Here is an 11,054-nt window from a genome sequence, read left to right as displayed (position 1 = left end):
GAAGTTGAAAATCGTAGCAATTATTTCGACTACTTATCGTGTACACAGACACAAAAAAAATAAAAAAATAAAAAAACACACATCATTGTAAAATCAATACACTCATCGTTCCACTCAGAATCTAAAATCTGTTGTTTTCTTAACTCCAATAAGAGTTCGCATTAAAATTATAGTGTGAACTATGTGAGCTACAGTGTGAATTATAATGGTAATGTTAAAACGAACCGTCCACCCGCAGTAAGAGAAAATCGACGTGCGAATGTCTTTGGCATTGAGAACATTTGTAGTTAATACAAATCCCAATTTCTATGTGTACATCAACATTTTTATCGGGAAAAGATTACATGGAAATGAGAAAATCCAGAAAATAATTCATAAAAAAATTATCTTTTTGCGAAAAGTTGTTAACTTTTTAAAAACATTCCTATTTTTTATTTTCTAGTTGCATATTATAGATCACCCCTCCTACAGGTTGTGCTGTGATAATAGTTTGTATTTATAAACCACACATCCGCGGGCCACCGTACTTATATGGGATAAATATAGCTAGACCAAGTCCTGCCGAATAGCGTTTATTTACACTTATTACACCATACCATTATAGTAATATAGCATCTTATATAGAGTAAGCATAATATAGAAGCCATTATTTTATTTCTCCAACGAATTCGTGGGCACTTCACACTCATTTTATATAAATTATTAGTTCAAACTCGGGTTGATGGCGGGCGTAAATAGTCATAAAGTTCTCAGGAAATCCGAACACCGGAACACATTTATAACAACGACTCGTAATAATATTATGGTTTATATACTCACCAGTCTTTAATAATTCGTACCTATAATACATTATGCGCTATGCATATTTTGCATTTTCACACGACAAAAATAGGGGTTGGCGTGTAACCGCGGCGTGATGCGATATATTCTTGTATACAATACCTACCCATATGCCTAATAACAATATCACGATCCACTATCCTATATTATTATTATTATTATTATACACAAATACCGGCGCATACCTACACCGCGGATCGATGAATGCAGACGGTATATGGGTATGCCTAATAAGAATACACGTATACAAGAAATGCGCACGTATTATAGGTATATTATATTTATATATATATGCGTATTATGTACATCTATATATACGTATTATGTACTCCGTACTTACACGTGCAAGTAGTATACTTGTATGTGTATCGCTAATTTCGACACAATAACAATGGACAAAGAGCGTTGAGGAGGCGGAATGGGTGGTGTCGGAGTGAAAGGTATACCGGCGATGGGTGTGCGGGGTGGAGCGGTGGCGGTGGCGGAGAGAGGAAAAAAAAGTGTGGACTAATGTTGGACAAAACGCCTTGCCTGCGGGGAAACCACACAAGATGATGTTCAGCAGGAGTCTGTGTTAACACCTGTTTTTAACAGTAGGAAACCATGTAGATCTAGATTTCTTTTCTGTGCGCGGCCGTCGCTGTACATAATGTGTTTATCCGTCGTTTATCGTCACCTCTTTTCTTCTTCTTCTTTATTTTTTTCCACCGGGTCCACTCCGGACGCGCATTACACGCTCGTCCCCCGGGCACAATGCGACACGGTGCCGATCGCTCGAACGGCGCATTCGGGCAAAGGTGGTCCGCGACGATGACTATACGGCGGTCGTTGCGGCGGCGGTGGTGACCGCGAAGGGGTCGTCGACGGTGGCCCGAAGGGGGCGGATAGCGGCGTGGGCGTCGGCCGGACTACGGATAGGGGTTGTGGCAGCTAAAAGGAAATAATTGTATTACATATATTATAATACATTATTATTATCGTCATCATCATCATCATCGCCATCGGTTCTTGACAAATATGTTTTCGATTCGGACGATATATTATAATAAACCGCAATTTGTATACGACACATTATTATTGTTATATAACGCCTACCTACCGTTTTTCCATACGAGACAATCACTTATATCTGCTGCGGCAGCAGTATGTGAGGTACCTCTATTGTGCAGGGTCCGGGGCCACCGTGTTTTTTTTTTGTTTTCGGTGTAGACTACAAGGCAACAGGCGGTGACCCTGCACGCGTGGTAAGACATCTAAAGTTCCGAAACTCTTAATAACTGTTCGATACACAAGTACCAGGTGGCAGGTAACTAACCAGGGGTGACCTATATAACATAAATAAATAACGTAAAAAACATAAAATGTATTAAATCGATTAATTTATAGGAAATCCTGCAGCATCGGAAGACTGTTATCGATTCTGTATACGTATATATACAAAATTTAGCCAATTAAAGTACCGACATTACAATAAAGCTCATATCTAGAGTACAATGTACATATTGGATACATATATACAGGCATCATATCAATGAAATAATAGATTGCAGCGAATTTGGATCATGCATAAGGGTGGTTTTACAAACATGCACAATGCACCCCCAAATGTGTTCAAGTCATTTATTCAAATACCGATTTTACCCAACCATTTAGTATATTTAAGGACCATATTTTCAATTATTTAGAATTGTTATGTCATTTATTTTAAGGAGTGTCATGTCGCGATACAAACATTACACACTTTTAGTCGTGTGGTTGTACAAACACTACAAACTCTTAAGAAGATCTCAAGAATTTAACAAATCAGAATTGTAATAAATAAATTATTAAAGAAAAAGTGGGGGAGGGGGTTTGACAAATCACTAGGTATGCGTATTATTAATTTAATGTAATTTTTTTTAATTTCATAATCTGCAAGTAAATTTATGAATTGCCATTTTGCAAGTGAAGTGATTGGATACCATATCCAATGGTATTCGTTCATCTCGCATAAAAAAATTCGAAACCACGTCACTGAATGACACGTTTTTAACATATTTTATTTTTAGGGGCATAATTTTACCAACAAAGAAAGGAGTTTTGTCAGGCTTTTTTTTAGTTTATGTATATGAGAATGTATGATTGTATAAATTTTATACTATAAACTATAGTCGCGTCAGAATTTTAAAATTATTATTAATAATAAAGACAATTTTGTAGTAGGTATTGTGTCAGCACATTCCTAATAAATTATTTCTATGATACCTACATGATAAAATCTCAAATTAATATTCATAATAATATCATAATATTACACAAGTGACAAGTGTTAGGAAAAATTCTGAAATATTTTATTCACGCTATCTTGTAGTACGCCTGAAACATTTCTAAAGCAACCATACTAGCGCGGAATCGCGCCACCGAGCATTATAAGTTCACACCTCTAGAACAATACTGCTACAATTCAAAATGCATCAATTTTGTGTTATGACTACTTTCGAATAGTGAAAAAATAGTTTTATATAATGCAAGAACACCATATTCAGTATCATTTTTCATTTAGCCACTAAAAAGATATGTCAGTATTGGATTATTAAATTTTCAGCCAATTTTCAAAATATCTCATTGTTATTACTTATTATTTATTCATGCAAAAATAATTAAGCAAATATATTTATTTAAATGAAGTGGCGAAAAAATGTTCAAAACTATTAGTTATAAGATATCTACCAATGTGAGTGATTGTATTTTTTTAATTTAAATATTATAATAGTTGAGTTACTAAGTATAAGTTTTATGATTTTATCAATATTTTTTGATAAAATATCTTTAATTAATATTGTAAAAAATAAGATTGGCTATTATTTCTTAGAAAATAAAAATATTTAATATAACAAATTTATTTATTATAATTATTACCTTTACAGTTATGCAGCCCATACTAAAATTATTTAAAGCTGGCCGGCAGGTTGAGATGAAAAATATAAAAGCTGAAATGACGTACCTCTATAGTAATTGCATCACTTTTATACAATAGGACGTACAGATCATAATGATAATAACAAATAACTCAATTTTGATACAGCTACGCTAGTTTGGATAGTAATTCTAAGTACCTACAAGCCTTACGAGTGGTTACTGGTTAGAACCTAAGGACTAAGAAGAAATAATATTATGTCATTATTTTACTCAAGCATGACGCATAATAGTATAGTAGTTAGATAGGTGCTGTAGTGTCAATATGTGGTAGTAAAGTAGTAAACCGATTTATGGTAATTTAGTTTTATCGAAACAAACTAACGATAAACTTTTATAGCGTGAAAAGTATATATTTTAATTTTGTCTTATTTAATTATTAAAATATAATTATTATGAATACTGACTGTCTATTATAAATATAATGATATATTATATTGTCGATGCTGATATACTATAATATTACTTACACAAAATTAGGAAGGTTTTCTTCTTGAAAAATTATATTAAATTATATATTTGTCTGATCTGAATTTAACGATTTCACGTTTATTCCTATATATGTTCCTATAATATATTCGCACCGTGACCCATAATGTGATTTAATTTTGAACGTTTTGTGTTTGAACCAATCAATATGGATACCGAGTAGTATATAGGGAGGTAGGTATACCGTATATACTATATAAGAATAGGACATGTATACATTTCGACACAAAACTTTATCGTTTGTTCGTAATTTCAAGACCTTGATTTAGATATTACAAGGTTTTGAAATAGGTTTTGTATTTTTAACTACTTCAGTCATTATATTATTTACGCTTTACGCCATTTTGTAGTCGTACGAATGCTCATAATATAACATCATGTGAGGTTGGCCGTCGGTTTGTTTTTCATTTAAATAAATCGAAAAATAACAATAAAAATACACCCACGCACAATATATTATTATTATACACACCTACTAGCTATTGTGCAAACGACGGTATGCTTAATATGACGGTAAAAACGGGATGTGAATATTCTTTGTCGCGCCATTGCTCCACGTGTATAATATATAATAATAATAATATGTATCATTGATATTGTATATAATACGCGGTGGACACCCTTTTATTTCGACTGGTTATTTTGTTCGTCCCGGGTGTCGGAAAACTCGAAAACTCACGCCCCAAACCATTGCCGCGCGTTCCAAAAACACAATTTATGGCCCCGGCGGCGGCGGCACGACCAAAAGCCACTGGGAATCGGTCCAGAAATTTTTTCACACCATCCATAATTACGAGGCAATGGGTATTTTGGGTGGTCCTAAAAAGAAAGAAGAAAAAAATCCACCTGTAGTATATATATCGATTTTAGAGTTGATTGGAGTCAAACCGTCAGACCGTAATCGTGACCCCGGCGCATACACATCGCATGGTAATTGTTGGTTGAGGTTCCTTTTTTCCTTTCTTTTTGGTACACGCTCACACTCATACACACTATCTATATAATAATATTATACCCGCACGCGTGTGTGTGTGTATAAATATATATTAGTTTTTTACCCAATTTTATTTATGTATTTATTAACACCACCGCAACAACGTGTGATGGCGTTCACCGGAATCAAGCTCGGTCTCTTTATAATATATAACGTGTAAACTATAATACACCAGCATAGAGGTATGTATTATATTATACTCTTTTTTTTTCCATTCTTACCCATAATATATATAATATATATACTCCCTCTCCCATATACTCGTCGCATTATCGTCCCTCTTATATTATATATTACATAATATAATATATAACATTATTACATTATATTATTATACGCTCGAAGTATATATATATATATATTACATGTAATATGCCTACGTGTAAGAATAAGAATGAGAGGTACCGTTCACGGACCCTTTCAAGTTTACGGCGGGACCGTTTACGACCTGTACGCCGCCGCGCGCCGACGGGGTACATTTTTCCCATTTAAAAAAATGTAAAATAGAAAAATCAACCGTGCAACTATATTGTGTACCTTTATAATACATGCCTAATAATATGCGTGCGCGGAGAGAAACGTTTATAATATAGTACCTACGTCGTCGGCGGCGGCGGCGGTTGAGCTGCAGGAACACAAGAGACTATACGTGAACAACGACAAAAAAGAAATGAAAAAAAAGGCGTTAATACGCGCCGGCGTTCTTTTTACACCTTTCTCGTTGGAGATACATTACACAAGTGTCAGTGTGTGTGTGTGTGTGTGTGTGTGTTTTATAATTTTATTAACGTGTGTGTTTTTTGTGCAGGCGTGAAAAGGAAGCCTCCTCGCCGCCGCTCACGGTACCCATAGTATATATATGTATACTAGCGGCAGCGTGTATAATATTATATGCATCGGTCCCGTGCGTTCATCTCTCCATTCACAAAAGACGAACGACGACCGCGGTGACGACGACCACCACTACCACCACCACCACCACCACGGTATATTATAACCACTATGACCATCAATGCGACCCGCTGAAACGGCCGAATGGACCGCCGCGGCCGTCATGCGATGTTATACAAGACGCGCGCGTCATTCATCCGTTTTCACCGACAAATAGGTAATAATAATAATAATATAATCTTCACACACGGACGACGATAGGAAATGGCGCTAAAACGAGCCGGTATTTTGGGGAAAACGCATTATGTACGATATTATTATTATACATGTGTGCGTGTGTGGGTTTTTGTTGTTGCCGCCGAACAATGGCACTTTGTACGTCGCGTAGTTATTCGTCAAACAAAAAAAATAAAAAAGAAACATCTTCATTCAAGAAAATAAATAGTATCCCATATAACATAGGTATGATAGATTATGTATATATATGATATTATTATATCCCTATATTTATATATAGAGAGATATAACGCGCAGTATATAGTGTATATACACTATATTATGGGCATTATACTAATAATGCATACAACCTAAGTATTTTTATTGTACTTACTTATGTGTGTAGTGGTATGCGATTTACGTATCGTTCGCTGCACCGTTCGGTTCAGCATTTTTTTTTTATCACTTTCAAAATAATAAGAGGTACGGTACCAAAAGAATTTGGTATTCGCGGTGTACTATTACAACCACACATGGCGCGCGTCATAATTTGATATCGATCCTGAAGCCGCGGCAGAAATATTGCACAAATGGTAACAGGTGGACGCGGCTGGTGTGGATTGTGGTTAGGAGGGGGGGGGGGTAAAAAAGGTACGATATTTCTTTTTTGGGCACTGTATTTTTTTTTTTTTTTGCAACAGCAATTTTTGGTACTCATATTATTGTTATATCGGAGAAAGACTTATATTATTATTATTATTTATTATTTTTTTTTTACAAAAGCCCAAAAACAATAATTGTTATTGGCTTATGAGTCATGACATTATACAGTCATAAGATGCCTACAATGGTTTATAGTACGATTGTGTTACATTAAATAAATTATGTTATAGCAGGTCGTACAATTTAGTTAATTTTAAGTAGGTAGGTATTCAAGCAATTTTTTAGTATAATCTAGATCTGGATTTAGGGCTTCATCAAGAATTCAAGTTTTTTATTTCAATTTTAAATTTTAAATTGGACACCAATAACAATAATACAAATATTTACAAATTATAAAACAATTACTTTTGACTTTTTTTGAAAACCATTTCAAAAATAGATAATGAAAAAAACATATTGTATTATTAATGAAATACAAAATAGAAAAAATTGGACAATTGGTAAATGACCACTCTGCTGTACTGTAGGTGTCATGTGGCTCAGTATGTGAAGGATGTGTTAAATTTGGATTCGATGGTACAAAATCATTGTATACCAACAGGCAACAACGATTCTGAGTGAAGACGAGCTATAATATAGCTTCTATAAGAATATTTTATGATATTATTGCCATAAAAGTAATAAATTTGCTTTAAGTTGAACAGTAGGTTGAATAAATTTTTTCATAAACAGTAAATTTGACATAGGTACTTTAAAAATTTAAAATATCCACGAGTAATATTTTTAAGCTACAAAAAATGATTTAACTAAAAATTGTTATTCTACATCTAAATATTTCATTTCGCCCAAAATTCATCTTAACACAGTTATTTTTAATAACTCTTTATATAATTTTGAGATATTTTTATTCAAGTATTAAGTAGGTACTTACGAGAAACCTTGTTTTAAATATTTGTATGTTTGATAATAAATATTTTATGAATTAGGAACACAATAATTTTGATGAATTTTGTATAAAGTATATAAAATAAGATATTTTTAACGGAGTGTAACTATATCCTAGGATATTTATACCCCCCCCCCCCCCCATAATACGAAATTTTTACCGAGGGTGGATATATCTTAGTATATATTCACCCGGGGGGTAAAAATATTATTTTACTAGTGGTAAAAATCTCCTGGGATATATACACCCCCAGGGGATGTCAAAATATCCTAGTATATATTTACTCCCAGTAACTATAACCTGGGATTTATTTACCCGGGGTGGTACAAATTATTGAGGGTAATAGAATCCTATGACACCACCGCATTAAATGGACATGACATCCGCATATTGTGTTATCTTTGTCTTACATTTGTACAACATAGCAAAAACTATTTTGCATGGGACAATTTTACTCCCTCTGTATTTGTATAGTAGAATTACCAACATTTCAACAACGCATATGAAAGGACTTTATCTGCGCCGAAGTGTTTTTATTATTTAGATAACATGAATATATTTAAAGATATCGGTTTAAGAACATTGAGTTTTAATTTGTTTTTTTTTTTTTTTCATTTAATTATTAAAAACTATTGGTTTGTGATATTAAAAAAACGAAAACATTAGGACACACATAAAGCTCTTCCCCATGCCTTGTGGAAATTTAGTAGCTATTCTATAAAAAGGGAGTAAAATAGTGTTGTAAATACGTGTTGTAAATTTGTAAAAAAGAGACAACACATGCGGGTGTGACGTCCTTTTAATTCAGCACCGTATTGATACTCAACGATTGAAAACCGGTATTTTTTTCGAACTTCCTGTGGGTACATAGTATAATATTTGGTAAAACGGATTTTGTTTATCTTAGTAATCTTGCGCTTAACAAATTAGAAATTACATAATATGTGCACAAAAATTATTATCATTTGTGTATAATTTAAAAAAAAAATAAATCATATTAGGGACTATACGATGAAATCTCATTAAGGGTGCAAGTTTTCAATTTTTTCGCAATTTATTAAAATTTTTACTCTAGTTGCCACCTTAATGATAATACTTCTTCACTAATCTACTGCATGATACTTATTTAGGATATATTATATTGAAATAAATAACTTCATGGGAATAAATATCAGGCCTTGTAAAATTGTTGGGTTTTTTCGATTTTGATAAACAATTTTTTTTATCTGAAAGAAGAAAACATCCTATAAGCCAAATCAAACTCCGATTTTTTTATTTTATTTCAAATAATGGTATAATATAATTTGTAAAGAAACGCTTAAAATTGTATTATTTTTAAAGACATATTATAAAGTTTAAGATTGAAATATTGAAGAACGAAGTTCAAATGTTCAATGCCACCTGTAGAATATTACACTTTATTACACTTTATTAGTTAAAAAGAATAATCAAATTTGGTTGATTCTACAGAACATGATCATTATTCCCGTAGAGCATAATATATTATGTGCATTGGCACCGGGTGCCTCATAACGAAATAACTATAATGAGACTATGTATACATGGGTAAGTTTAGTAAAAATACAGTAGAAAATGGAGATATGCATAATTAATAATCATGATTGTAAAATATTTTTGTTATAACTTTCCAATATCTACTTATAAAGTCATATATTGTGGATAGCTGAAGGATACCTGGAAGGAAATGGTGTAGCAGGGACTGCAAACATCATTATTTACGATTATAACGTTATATTTGACAAAAAACGATTGAAATGTTAAAACATAATTATAGCAGAAGGGACCACCAAAAATAATTAAGTAAATCCGATAAACAAAAAATAACGATTAACAAAGTTAATTATTAAGTATATTATTATATTATATCATTCAAAAAAACATAGCGCAAAACGTAATTTATAGAATGTCATTATACGAAAAATAACGCAAAACGAAATAATTTAAAATCCATTTATATAAAAGCTATATTGGTTTCTTAGGAATATTTTTTTTCATTCATTTACGGACATAAAAATTGATTATATTATATTCTGTTTCCAGGCCATTATCTGCCCGCATTAGGTAGTTATTATTAATAAATCCAATAGGCATTAACACTATTTTAAATAACGATAAATGCAAATATATAAAACAAATATTAAGAACATTACATAATTATTTAGATTGATGTGAATATATCAGGTGATTAAAGACGAATAAAAAGAAATAATTCTCATAGAAAATATGCTAAAAAATAATTATAATATTATACTGCTAAAGACGCTATGGCTTTCAATGAAATAATAAAGCAACCGCGTCACGTGTGACTGCATACTTTGTTACAGACATTGAGACATAGTCTGTGGTTTACATACTATACTATAATAATTGTATGTTATAAAATAATACGAGAACAGTGCACATATTATATTATGTAGCCACGTAGGTACTAATATTAATACTATTCGAGGTTTACCGGTAATTGTATTACGTACCTACAATTCAATTAGTCAAATCATAGTCCAATCGATTTTATAATCTTTATAATTGAAATCCGTTAAATAATACCATAGGTATACCATAATGTAGTATCTGAGTATATTAATTCCATTTATAATAATTTATACTCAATTACAACGTCACGATTTTTGAATAGGTGTTTGATATATTTTTTTTTATTTTGGTTTTACTTATTATACAAGACAATTATTAAAAACACTGATATTTATGTAAAAATCGAGTCACTTGTAATGAAATCTAATGAAATGGTAAGCAGTTTTTCAATTGTAATATTTAAAAAGTATAATTATTATTACTATAAGAAAACCAAATAGTTATGGTCATCAGTTAAATTGTGAATAATGACAAAAAATAAAAGAAATATCATCTATCTCCTATGTCTATATATTTTTATAGTGGTTGATTAATTTAATTATAAACACTATTCTTTCACCAATACGTATGAACTTTATTATACGTTTGTCTTTGAAACATTTTAAAAACACGCAACTCTAATATTTTACTTTATTTACAATTTTACATGTCTTATACTCTAATGTG

This window comes from Acyrthosiphon pisum, chromosome X (assembly GCF_005508785.2).
Source record: "Acyrthosiphon pisum isolate AL4f chromosome X, pea_aphid_22Mar2018_4r6ur, whole genome shotgun sequence".
Classification (NCBI taxonomy): Eukaryota; Metazoa; Arthropoda; class Insecta; order Hemiptera; family Aphididae; genus Acyrthosiphon; species Acyrthosiphon pisum.
This window is presented reverse-complemented; position numbering follows the sequence as displayed.